The 14,364-nt window shown below is 32.5% G+C and overlaps 1 pseudogene across 1 annotated transcript in view; it reads right to left on the bottom strand.

Moving 5' to 3' along the window:
* Positions 1–3,303: 3,303 nt before the first annotated feature.
* The window catches only part of LOC149568245 (kihadalactone A synthase LFS-like), a 126,819-nt pseudogene continuing 115,758 nt past the window's right edge, over positions 3,304–14,364 (bottom strand). Inside the window, exons 9-10 of the transcript XR_016362529.1 lie at positions 3,968–4,046; positions 3,304–3,631 (exon numbers count right to left, since the gene is read on the bottom strand). The product of XR_016362529.1 is annotated as a kihadalactone A synthase LFS-like (transcript). The remainder of the gene's footprint in view (positions 3,632–3,967; positions 4,047–14,364) is intronic.

Raw genomic sequence — 14,364 nt, 5'->3', positions numbered from 1 at the left:
TTTTAAGTGTTTTTATTGAATTTGAGAGTATCATGTAAGAGACTTTGTGGCTTACTGGTTATTCTACTTGAGTCTTCACTCGAGACAACTGCAAGAGACTTAGGGTTTCTGTTTTTATTTCACAAAATATAAAAAGTTAATCGTTGCCCCTAGTGTTGTTCTTACATCAATTCTAGGATCACTAGTATTATCATAGCAATAAGACACTTTTTGTTAAGTTGGAATGTCATAGTTGTATACAAATCATTCCTGAAAAAGAGGAATTGATCAAGAGAACCACCATTTTTATAATTTAAGTTCCTATTGAAGCCACCTAAGGTAAGAAGGGAGTCTCCCCTATTGTTGAGATGAGAGATAAATCTCATGAAATGTTGCCTAAAGTCACAATTTTGTAAGTCCTAGTTAGTTACATACAAAAAATTTAACCAAAAATGTACAATGGAGCATGTGAGAAGAAAGTTTAATCTCCGAGGATCCATTTGGATTGCAGATTTTTGCAAGAATTGGAATTCAAAATCTTAAAAAATTCCTAATCTATTGTTTGGGTCTACGAAATAGGAATTGGAAATTGGGTAAATGTGGATTTGATATCCCCATTTGACACCCAAAATAGGAATTTCATATCCCTTCAAAATACTCGTTATTTGGAATTCCCTTTTTAATTCCCATTTCAATTCCCATTTTTTGAGAGGATTTCAGCTAAAGTGAAATTTAATTTGGTTTGACATTTGGATGCCCATTTGGGAGTACATATCTTTTAAATTTAATTGAGTTGCAACTGAGAGAGTGAGGTGTTTCAAGAAATTATACCCTTTGCATCCACTTTGGACACCCTTTGAATGCCATTTTGTAAAAATTAGCAGGCAAGGCTTGATGACATTAGAAAGATTATTCCAAAAATTTGTACAAATTTAATTTTTTTAGATTGGGGGAATATTTTCAGCTATTGTTGCACCTCATATCTTTGGATTAAATAAAATAACTAGTACCACACATATCTAATTTCTTTCGTCTTCTTTTAACTTTTTCTTGGATTTTTATTTTGCAATGAACATCGACATTTTCGGCATGTGTGGAGTTAGAAGCACCATGAATAGGTCTCTGAACAGATTGGAACATGAATCGCCTTTTTCACTATAACTTTTATATTCATTTTTAAAACCATATATTTGTAGTTTGAACCAAATAGGCTCAAAATAACAAATATTTTTGGGTTTGAACCAAATAATCCCTAAATAAATTCCAGAAACCGTAATATGGATTTCAAGTTCTAAAATCTCAAATCAAGGATTTTACATTCCAATTCCTAAATCACATTCCAACAACCAAATGGGCCCTAAGGGTCCATTTGGTTGCTAGAATTAGTTAACATCAAAAATATCAAATTCTAGAATTTGACAATTTTGAAGTTTCAAATTTGGAAAACAATTTTGCAAATATGGTTGGGACTGTTTAGTTCACCTGGAAAACTTGGAATTCATAATGAGAATATCAATTTTTTGCATTTGGTTTCCTAACAATTTTGAAGTTTCAAATCTGGTAAACAATTTTGCGAATATGGTTGGGACCATTTGGTTCACCTGGAAAACTTGGAATTCATAATGAGAATATCAATTTTCTGCATTTGGTTCCCTTGGAATCACCCTCCAATTAAGCTAACAAAATTACTTATAGACAAAGTATATTGTACAACGACAACACTAACAAGAAACATGACAACTACGGTGATAGGAAACATGATTCCTACAGTAATCTATGTCATGTGTAACAAATAATAGTGGCAGAAAGGACTATAACAACAGTTTTTTTTTTTTTTTGTCTTTTAAAGTCATATATAAGAACAATAACATGTACATGTAGGTATATATTTACGTAAAGTTATAGCTCTGTGCTTTTATGCTATCCTGGAACCTTGTGTAGTTTGCAAGGGACTATAATAGAATATATGATGCACACATGCAACTGTCAATACTGTATGTTTTATACACAAATTAACAATTATGTGCCTTGTGTAGGCTTCCACATTTTGCATGCATGTCCTCCATAATACTTACAACTAAAGATGAGAAAAGTTCTCCTTTTGTTATGCTTTGATAAATGTCCATTCATTGTTCGATTGCGCAGAATGCAGTGGAGAAAAAAGGGGAAGACTGTGTTGTTCTAAGTTTGGATCTCTCGCAGCCTAAGAGCTATATAGGCACAAAATACAAATTGGCTATGCAATCGACTGAATGGCTGAATACTTTAATTTATTAATTCTTAGAAATTTACAAAACAATGAATTTATAATTTTAAAATTATTTTATATTAATTTTAAATAATAAATCAATACCCAATCTATCAGTTGGGTAGACGCTTCCCACAAAATAAATCCCCACACAACCACTATAAAGGTGGGGGTAGGGCACTCTTGTTCGATGAATTTTTGCCTCCGCCTGTTTTGGGCTCATTAAATTTTTGCAGCCCCGTCCGTGGCAGTATTGGGCATTTCGATCTAAGATCATGGTTGTTATATGGATTAGATCCGAACTCATGACCGTGTATTGGGTTGGGTTGGGTTGGGTATGTTTGATGCAAACTCATGGTCATGCCCTTATGATTTCTCCATATGAAACTCACCAAATCTTCATCAAAAACCCAAACAATAGGATATCATTGACAATTCTCAAACCCATGGATGAACAATGAAACCTACAAGAGGTTAAAATGAAATAGGGCGGACGGATGTCAAAAAGTTTGCAATTTATTTTATCCCCACTTTTCATTTTAGTGAAATTGGAAATGATTTTCCAATTCTACTTATTGAGATGGAAGATTCAAATTCTAGGAGTAAATGAGAATTCACAAATCTCTACTCCCTTTTCATATTTTGAACCCAAACTTAGAAGATGTCAATTCTGGAATTAAATGATGCTGATTCCCATTCAATTCCACCAAACAAATGAGCCCTTAGTGTTTTTCCATTAGACTAAATAAACCATCAGTAGAAAAAGGGAGGTTCCGCGAATTGTGCAATACGAATTCAGTACTTATACCTTGAATTACCATTTAGACACACACGGGATATATATATAACTGGGTCAACCAAAGAAGGAAATTAAAACAAGCTGTTTTGGTAATTGTACCTATTCATGTTTGCTTAATACATGGATGAACAATCCTAATTATTGCCAATGCATATTGCATTAAAATTGCGTTGAATGCTTTCGTTTTTTTGGAATTGCAAATGATAGAAAACACAATATCTATTGCAAGAGTTAGAGATAGTATCTATGCTAAGGAGAATCTATTCACATGGAGATATTCTAGAAACGAAGAGCAAGCAACTATAATGTTTTTAAATTTATTCAGATTTCAGAACATAACAGATCATGCTTCTATAATTCTCTATCAAATGAATTCTGATGTTCATTTTTGTTAGGACTTAGAAAGTGCATCACTATCATTTGAGAGCCTTGAGAATCACTCCATTTATTCAAGGTTTTCCTTTAAAACAACAAGCATACAAGTCCAAAGAAGATTGAGAAAGGACAATTTATTGGGCTTTGAAGAAAAATTTGCTATAGACCTACAGGAAACGTGTCCTTATACCTTTGGGCCAAATAATCTCCGTATTTCAGAGGAGGGTACCCGACAAAATCAATATTTGCACCATTTGATTGTCATAAAAGAGTTAACATGACAAGACTAAAAACCTACCAAACAAGAAGGTAATAAGTTCAGAGATAATAAAACCAGGTTTTAAAAGAAACCTTCTGATGCCAAAACAAGTTGTTAGAGTGACCATGAAAATCCATACAACTTAATCTTAATGCATAAGAACACCAAAAAGTACCTTCATTTATAAATTATATATATAATAGGGAATCTTTCTGGTATTAGACAATTCATTTTCCGAAACAAAAAGAGTTTCCTTTAAATCAATCTTATCACAGATTTGCACTTAGTGGCATCACAATAACATACCTTGGAGGATTTGTCTCTGTATGACATGTTGGAAGGCACTCTACATGACAATCAGGACCTGGTTCTACAAAAAATGCCACCTGCTCATTTAAGAAGAATTTAAATATATAAGACTTACCTGTTTACTCTGTAAAAAAAATACGACATTGGCACTAATTTGCTTGAGAAATATGATCTGAACACCTTTGTGCTATACTTGTGCAGTTCTAAAATATTTTTAGAACTTAAAGTAATGGCCATGGTATAAATGAAAATGACAAACCACAGAAGAAAGCTTAAAACCACACTATGAACATTAAATTGACACATGGATCATTCTTCCTCAATAACATATTTTTTTCTATTTTGAAGTTAGCTCACCTCAGATTGGTTTGTATCTTAAATATGGTCTGTGGCCGCTTCTACTGGTTCTGGTTAGTGTGAGTTATTTTAATTTAGTTTTACACATTTCATAAGCCCTTTTGTTTTTAGTTAGATAGGAGATACTGACTCCTTTCAAAATTATAATTGTTGATTGTACTAATGGGTTTTTCCGATATACCCTAGTCACCCATGGCAATAATAACTATTTTTCTTATAAGATATGTAAGATTAAGGTTTGGTTTATTCTGTTTCATTGTAGTTCCTCTTGGTTGCTCTTTGTTGTCTTTCTGTGCTTCACATTCTATGATGAACCTTAAGGTTTTGACCCTTTCAAAACTCTATTTATCTAATAAAAACGACTATTTTTCCTTCCCAATCATAAGCATACCTTGAACAGTTACTGTATCAGTGCCTATTTCCCTTAATCCACTCTCATAAGAAAATTTGTAGTTAGTAAACCTTTGGCATGTATAGCAACTTATTTAGACAATGATAAGTTATCAAACCTAGTCTCACAATATCCTTTGGAATCTAAGATGGACATGGTGAAGTGGAGGTGCATATGAATTTGATCTATTGGTATTAATGATATAAATGAGCATGTATTATATCATGTAGAAAAATGTTTTTCTGAGATGATATATCATATTAGATATCCAAGTGTCCCAGGGCCTAAAATATGAAGACCTGAGCAGTGCTAAATTTGTAATATTACAAACAATGAGATTTTCTTTTTCTTTTTTTTTTAAACATCGGCATCGTATTCTTTTCCTTAGAATAAACTTTATTTGCAAGTTATAGTTTCAAATCATAGATTCAATAATTTTGAAGTTTGAGTCCTTCTCCTCGAAGCTTACCTAGCTTGGTAGATATTGATTTAGATGAAGAGCGTAAAATATATTCATAGATAGTGTTCATTTATACTGTCCAAGTTTGCAACGCATTTAATAATCCATTTTGGAAATGAACACAATTTCGTGGATTCTTTCCAGCACACTGTAAATCAAAATAAGTTCCTTTGCAGATTTCTTATTTGCAAATACTGAGATCCTCTACTCCATGGCCTGTTCTACAATTTCTCCCAGTGCAGAAGAGGTACACTCATAGATTTGATGAAGTATGAAAACCCTTCTGACAATCAGTTTTGTGGACAAATACTCATCTAGCTGATATAATGGATTTATATAGAGTTCACCATTGTGCTCGACGTTGTTGCCATCCTAGGTTTTGTCAAGTTTGCAATTTACAAATTTATAGAGGCTTGTAGAAAAAAATGTTGGAAAGTTATTTTTTGAAATGAGTATGTCATTTTATTTTCTTACGATGTTAGTTGCTGCCTCCAGTTTGAGTTTCAACACCTCTACTACTATCACCCAACTAAGGATAATCTTTGGTGATGTATGTGTCATTGCCATTCTATAAAGGTTTTGAAGTGTTGAGACTATTGTAATAGGAATTTGAAGGGCCAATTGCATTCATCCTAGTTCTGTTCAGATATCTGTAACAATAATTGAATATTTTTGTAGTTCCAATACTTGTGGGTTTACACTCAGGCAAGCACTGTGTGCAAACTTCATTAGCTTCTCATCAAGAGCTTCAGACGACAGACCTGCATTTTTCATAGTGCTGTTCAGATTTCCATAAACTTAATTAATTACTACTTTGGTTCCAAAATTCATGGGCAGGTTACAGTTAGGCCTACATCATTTGTAGACTTTGTTAGCTTCAAATTGAGGTAAGAAATTAACTATTTTTGTATTGTACGTATTTATAATTTTATAGAATTAAAATTAGTTCAATGAGTTTCTAAAATCAAGATTCAGCTTATGGTACTTTTTTGGACTAGTTTCAACTTTTTAGAGCTCTTCACACTTCTTGGAATTTTTTATTTATTTTAAAGTGTCAATTTTCAAAATATTTGATATTTTGAAAGCTTAAGAATATTCTATTGGGGTAAAAATTCATATTTGGTGCATTTTGTTGCTTTTCATAATTATAATTGTTACACCAAAAATACTTTAATAATAAAATTGTCATAAAGTAAAAAATTAGAAGTCAATTTATATTTAACTATTTAAAATATAAAATATAAATTTGTGTAGAGAACTAACAATGACTTATTCCTAAGCCCAAAAATAAAGGTTATTTTAGGTGGGAAATTAAAATGCAGGTTCTGATTATTTACTTGTTTCAGGAGTGACAAACAACACATAGTGTTTAGAAGAGAACCAAAAGTGATAATACTAAGCACAGGGTATAAAGTGGCAATTTTAAAGGTTGTTTTAAAAAAAATTATTAAAATGATCTAAGAAAAATAATGACTAATAGTAATATTAAATTCAATGATTTTGGCAAGTCGGTGAATTTTAATTATTGAGGTGAAAGGTGTAATAAAAGAGATATTGCTTGAGTTACCTTAAAAATACTATAAAAGAAGTTTTTGAGAAGAGCATTTATTCTTGACTTTTTATTTTACCAACCTCAGTTTGAAAAGATTGAACTTGACTCATTCTCCAATTGAAGGATAAAACAACTTCAAGGAATCGGTTTCATGGATTGAAACCCACCTAGATAGTTAAGTGGATTCAGTAGAATTGACTACTTCGTTAAATGTCAGTGCCAATTGATTTCGTAATGTTTTGGGTTTTGAGATTTCATTTCTAATTTTGCCAAGCTTGTAGGAAAAAATGATGTTGTTGGAAAGCTCTTTTGTGAAATGGTTTCCTTGTCATGTCATTAGCTGCCTCCAATTTGAGTTTTGACAAAGTACTAGCCACCTAACTATGGGCAATTTCTAGTTATTTATTTTGGTTATCACCATTTTGGAAAGGTTTAAAGTTCTAAGAGCATAGATGAAAGACTTGCAAAAACTGAATGAGTTTTTAAAAGCTTGCTAGGTTTTGTTTTTTCCTCTGTGAGCTTTTGCCAAAAACTCAACAATTTTGTGGTAAAAACTCAGCTTCATTAAAATAAGGCAAAGACCTGTCAAAAAACAGTCTAAATGTTTTTGTGAGGGTATAACTCCCCAAACTCCCACTTCCAGCCTAGGGAAAACAAAATGTTTCCCAACATCACTTCTATCATTGCATTTTTCTCACGTTTAATGCCTTGTGCAACTTATCATTGCTGCCCCTTGAACTCATTAGGTTCTCCCATAGTTTAGGAACTCTCCAAGTTCTCCCCGAATTGCCAAGTACTCTATTTTTTTGGCTGGATGAGTACTCACAAGTTTAACTCTCGCATTTTTATAGACACAAAAAACCATGGGTAAAACTGTTAATGCAGTTAAGAAGTTGATTAAAATGAGTTTTCAAGATGTCAATTTTTAATTTAGTGCACTTTGTAATTGAATTTTTCAAAACAAATATGCTTCTTTAAGAGATTTTTAATTTTTGGTTCATTTCATGTTACTGAGTTTTTGCCGAGTTGAAAATTTTAGGCTTCCTGAGTGCTCTCCGAGTCCGAGTCTGCAAACTACGGCCAAGTCCGAGTCTGCAAACTACGGGTTCTCCACTCCCCAATCCCACTAGTAAGTGGTATCTCTTGACATATAAGTAATTTGATCACAATGAAGGGGTCTAGGAGTGAGACAAAAATAGAAAACTTTAGACAACTAATTTTATCACCATCAAAAAATCATTGATCAATGATGAAACATCATAATATTAGTATCCAGGCTTCAAAAGTGATTATTAGAAATTTAGAACCTCTCCCAAAGTTTTTAACTAGAATAGGAAAGAGGAAGATGTAAAAAGTTGTCATATATGATATATGAATTATGCTGAATCATGATGTTCAAAGGCACTGATTCATAGATTCATTAGCATTGTCAGCTAACTATTATATTAGAATTCCACATAAGAATGTGATTTTGCAGACAATTTGCATTCAAATCAACCAAATTTAATATAGAAAACACTTTTGTACACATTTATGGACTCATTGGATACATCTTGTCATTGAATTTTGCAAATGAATATGTTCCTAATGAAATTTTAGTAATTTTCAAGTTGCTGAATTTTTGTTGAGCTTTTGCTGAGTTGCAAGTTTTAGGCCTGCCAAGTTTCTGTTGAATCAAAGTGATTGTTTAGTGATTTACACTCTTCTCATTCATATTGTAAGATTACCTTCTCTATATTCATTGAACATGAACATTATTTAAAACATAATGCAACTGAAAATTTTTGCAATTCTGAAATAAACAAGAAGCCCTCAGCAAACTGAGTTTTCATGACCAGCAAGTTATTGATCTTTACCACTAAATAATGTGAACTGTTTGATAAAATATCACAGACCAGGGAAGGCAAGAAGTTTAGCGGCAAACAAGGGTAAGACCTTACAACAGTCTTTGATCTACATGTTTGAATGTGTGATATGTAAATTTGTATACATATAGGCCAATGCTTAAAGCTGAAAGTTGTAAGCTCTCGATGGTAAGAAATTGAGAATCCAATATTTGTCAGCGCATTCTCACAGATTGTAATGCCACTGCTTCTTGAGTCTTACAACGTTGTATGTTGCAGGAGATATCTCAGAGCATTATGGTGACGGCACACAAGGCATGAAGTCTGATTGTGAACATGGAAGTTGAATATGGGAACAGCAGCTGTGAATGCCCGGAGTCATGCTACTAACCTTTCAGGACATCATATGCATTCTTAGAAATTGGAATTTGCATTGGAAGGTCAGCAACTAATGTAAGAGCTCTTGCAAATCTCTGTTAGCACTTGATTTCTAAGGGTTCAATATTATTTTCTCAAATGACTGCAAATGTACATTCCTAGTGTTCAATCAGTATATGTTCAAGATCATTTTGAGATATCTGTATTAAAAATTATCAATACTACTGCTTCATTAATCATCACATGCAAACTGTATGACAAAATGTCCTTGGGAATAAGAGCAGCCTACTAGTGCAATAAGGTCAGAACTTATTACTCATCAACTCTAAATCTGTAACCTTCCTGATATGCATCTCTGTATCCATATTGGTAACTGAAACATATTGCTAGTCTTCTTACATATACATCGCAAGGAAAACTGTTCGACAAAATGAGCTCCAACGAGCAGTTGGAAAGCATAAGTTGGGTGTAGAATCTCCTAGGGGATATTCCACATTCTTACCTGACAAAACCTAATCTCTTCTTTGACTCGGACAGCTTTATGCTGTTACTATAATAATTTATGAATATTAGCCTTAAGTTTTTTCCATAATATCGGTTTCCTGACAAAAAAAGACATTATTGCAAGTCTGTTATACTAACATATGAGCCACAAACCAATGCTTATGTCTGCATTCATAAAAGCCAAAATTTTAAAATAAACATTATGCAAGATTGTAGCATTTGCATATCAAAATCCATGCTCAACAATAGTGGTGATTGTTAAAACACAAAAGGTACATTTTTTAGCAAGATGAGTTCATTGGACTACACTTTTCCTAACAGTATTCAGTATATTTTAAATTTTTATATGAAAAGTTAACTAATTTTTCATGTCATCTTCAGAAATTGACACATTTGAAATTCATCCAAATTTCTTCATAATATTTGAAATCAAAATTGCATTATTTTATTGATTTCTCCTTACTATCTAAATTAGACAAAATGCATAGAACCAGTTAATAATACAATGGATCTTTCTACCATTATCATGATAGTAATGTACAATTAAAATTCTTAAGAATAATTTATAAGCATCTTTTTTGATAGAGTTATGCTTTCCTCCAATATAGTTGAATTAATTTGTTTCCACCACACAAACAATGAAATGTGGTTGCTCTACACTAAGTCTTATTCCTCAAATGAATCTGAATAAAATACATATGTAACTCTTACCGAATAGCGTTCTTTCCCAGATAAAAGAACTCGATGCATGGTGGATCTAAGACAATTAGCCCATAATATAATGTATCAAGTTAGTATTGGAAAGTAATAATTAGTGGAAACGATTCTGAATGTAATTAAACAAAAATCCCCAAGATCATTAAATGAAAGATGCAACATAGTAGAAAACAATGTGATTCCAAACAAGAGCACATCCCCTTAAAAATCAATGTTAAAAAGTACGGATGGACAAGAGAATTTTTTTTATAAAAAATTATTGTTCCAAAGCACCTCAATGTTCCTTTGAACTTGATTAGAGCTCCTAGTTTATCTGATAAACTATAAGTTATTACCAATATCTCTAGTTTCGTAACTTTTATGTCAGCTTTCTCTTATTTTGAGCTATTGAGGGCTCACAATCAAATGCTGATTGACAATTATTAAGGATACTCTGTTGCTAAAATAAATTGGGTAGACTTTCCTATTCCTAGGTTGATGATACTCCCTCAAATATCTATAATATGCGGGATTTTGATGTGAACTGAAAAATCTGTGCACAGAACATCTGCTTTCTCTCAAATTTTGGAATGGTGGCAATTATTGTGCAGTGTTCTTCTATCCTATATTAGTTCAAAAGACAAACCATTAGAAACCGTAGCATAATAATGTTTAGTATTTTGGAAATGAGGAGTAGCTTTCTTAACCATTTCTATGATTGGACATTTGCAGATGAAAATGTCCACTATTTTTTCTGAAATTTGGCAAGGGCGCATATTAAAAAGTCCTTTGAATAGCACCTAGATTAAAATCTAATCTCCAAGGTTTGAAAGTTTTTTAAAACTTATCGAAGGGAATATAACCACTAAACACCCAAAACTGGGTCAATCTCACCTAAAAAAATCATCACAAATTTTATGTTTACCTATAAGAATATTGAGTAGGCTAATCTTTGTGCAAGAGATTATGAATCCATCAGCTACTATTACTTCAAACTCCACCTTGAAGTCAGCTCTACACTCTTGAGAGTGAAGGAAGAGTACCAGCATTGGTGTCACCACCATCAAAATTTAGATGTACTTTTGGATCCTTCACTATTGAAAATAGCACCATATAATGTACATTTCCCTTGTACAAATATTTGTGACCTAGTCCCCAGTATTCCTTGCAATGGAAACACAAATTATTCCACTCTTGTTCTCAGTTTCATCTTCTTTACTAGTCTTGGATGGGGGGCTCTTTTGGAGCTAAGCATGGAATTGTTCTTCTTTCAAAAATTCTTTGATTTTTTAAACCCTTGAGAAGTTCAACTAGTCCTTGTATAATCAATACAATGAGTCCTCTTTTAGTAACGATACGTGACAATCTTTGTAATTCACAAACATAGTTCTCCATAGTTCCATATTGTTTGAGCTACAACAAATACCAAAACTGAATCTTAGAGGCTTTGCTACTAAATCTCTCAATTAGCCTCTTATAGAATTCATCATAAGAATTCATTGTTCTCAAATTTGAATTCACAACCACCCTATAAAATCTACCATCAATTATCCCTTGAATTGTCCCAAGTTGACCTACGGATGTAATTTTCAAAGGTTTCCCTCAAGTTTTTCTTCATCCTTCTTGCAAAGATGGGTTTTCCTTCCTACTCAATATTTGGTAACCTTCAAGTCCTTGATTAACTTTTGTTGATTGTTTTGCTTGATTTTGGTATTGTTTTCATCTTAGGTTTATTCATTTTTTAATTCCACTCATTTTAAGCTATCACAGGCCTAATTCAAAGCTATATTTTAAGAGATAATAATTAATTAAGCTACTTGTAGGCGGGGTTTTTTAAGCCCAACTGCAGGTTCCTGTTCGTTGTTTAAAAGCCTGTGATGTGGAATCAAAAATCCACCAAGGCCTCTTAGTCTTAAGTCATGAAATATGGGTTTTTGTGTCATTGCAACTTGTTTTGGGAGGCATTTACTTGTAACGGTTAGATAAAAGTCCACCATTGCATTTGAAATGACATTTTTAAAAGGGAAATCAATTGTTTTACCAAAGATGTTATAGTGCAAGTGGGGATTTAAACCCCTCTTGCATTCCTTCTACTGAAATTAAAATACTTGTAGAGATGCATTTAAAACCTACCATTGTATTTTCAATAACATGGATGTAAGTAAAGTTAATGTTTTAAATGTTATACATGTAAGTGGCTTTTTAGAGCCCTTTTCCATTTCATTTTGATAGAGTATAGCTTCAGTTGGATCTGATAAAGTCGATATCAGTATATGAAACATGTTCACACATACATATACATACATATATGCATGTCTTTGGTTTCCTTCACATACTGACATCAGCAGTAATATAATAATTTGTGATCATGCCCTGATCGGACTGCTTATATATGTATATATATATGCTGTGATTATTTTTCTCATAGATAGAGCATTGATACATGACAGTAATGTCATCGAATGGCATCCATTGTATTGCCCAGATCATTAACAAATGTGTGTTACAATGATCACCCAGAATATTATTCAGCTTGTATAAAATATGAGCGTTCAATTTATTGTTATCGGGTCATAGCCCAGTTTAGGTTCAGGTGTTAACAAACTTTGTGATAATTATGTTTAGTTATGAAACATGTCATGCTTCGCAGAGTCATGTCTCTACGGTAAAATGGCTATTCAACCTTATATAGAGAGAGATTCAAATGCAATGGAGAACATATCAATCATAAGGCAATATTACTATCTATTGCATCTGCAATCATCAACGATTATCTCCTCTATATCTGCAGCCATCACAATTGAAGATAGTATTATTACAGAGTGAAATTTCACAGAAGTACAAACATTACATATACATTCTTGTAGTCATATGATTACATATCTGTAGAATTCATTAGTAAGTTCCAGTTAGTGAATCTCTGATAACTGAATTATAAATAAAACTAATACTCTACCTCAGATCCTAAGTTCCTTAACATGGTATCAGAACCTAGTTGGTAGATAGAATTTAAAGCAAATTGTGAAATCATCTCATTCAAAAACACAAACATGGTGAATGGAGTCAAGTTAGAAGACAGACTTGATGGAGCATCAAACTCCATATCCTCGAGAATACGAATCAAGATTGTTCTTAGAGAACTTGAATTAGAACAATATGTGGAAGAAAACAAAACTATGCTTGAAAATGAACCAGATAAAACAATATGGAAAAGGCATAACAATAAAGCTATGAAAATTATAATTGATTCTATGAAAAATCACATTCTTCCGTTTATAGCAAAATCTACAACCGCATATGAGATGTTCATGAGTCATGACTATTCAAAATTCATATGAAATCAATAATGCAAGCAAATTGCTTACCCTAAAAACACAACTCCTTCATATTAAGATGAATAAAGGAGACATTGTTGTTACATCCCAATTTTTGACTCAATTTAAAATGTTCACATGGCTGTTGAGGTTTCACATGAAGTCAGTTGACACTTAAAATTAGGTATGATCATGTGAAATGGTAAGATGGTTAAATCGTTTTAATTTCATATGAAGATGACATGTTAGTTAATTGTTATGATGCTATTATATTGTTATCTTGAAATCTTAGAAAGTTGGTTATGCATCATGGGAAGTGGAATGGTGGTTTTCCGTTATGATGGTTTATGAATAATAATTTCTTATGGTAAATTGTTATTATATTGTGGAATATAATATAATCGTGGAGAATTCCCTTGCAGGAGCACATCAAAGGGGGGAAGCATTGCCAGAAAGGAATTGGGCATGGGGGGCACCACCATCATTGAGAAACTAGGTATGAGCTCTGAACCACCGTGGCTAAAAGTAAATGACTAGGCAAGCAAGAGTGTACGTCGGCCAACCATGAGCTAACCTATTAAATTACATATCATTTAATAGTAAAGAGATCAAAAAGCATGAATTGAAATTTGAGCAAACTTGTACCTTTGTAATTGTTTAGTTGGAGCCTCCTAGTGCATAAGCATGTCTTATCATAATGGACATCATGATACCTAAATATCTATACATGTACATATGTAAACCAATTTTATATATAAATAAGGACATATATGCATACTTGATGTTTGGTGTATATGTAAGAAATATATAGTTGGAATTTTATACATGTACACATATATACATACATACATATATAGGCATCTATAGATACCATGGTGTTATATACTAAGACAATATTA

Source organism: Cupressus sempervirens, chromosome 3 (genome assembly GCF_028749045.1).
Source record: "Cupressus sempervirens isolate cs-2001-9-10 chromosome 3, ASM2874904v1, whole genome shotgun sequence".
In the NCBI taxonomy this organism is placed as follows: domain Eukaryota; kingdom Viridiplantae; phylum Streptophyta; class Pinopsida; order Cupressales; family Cupressaceae; genus Cupressus; species Cupressus sempervirens.
The sequence above is the reverse complement of the archived record's forward strand: the minus strand, read 5'-3'. Positions and strand labels throughout refer to the sequence as shown.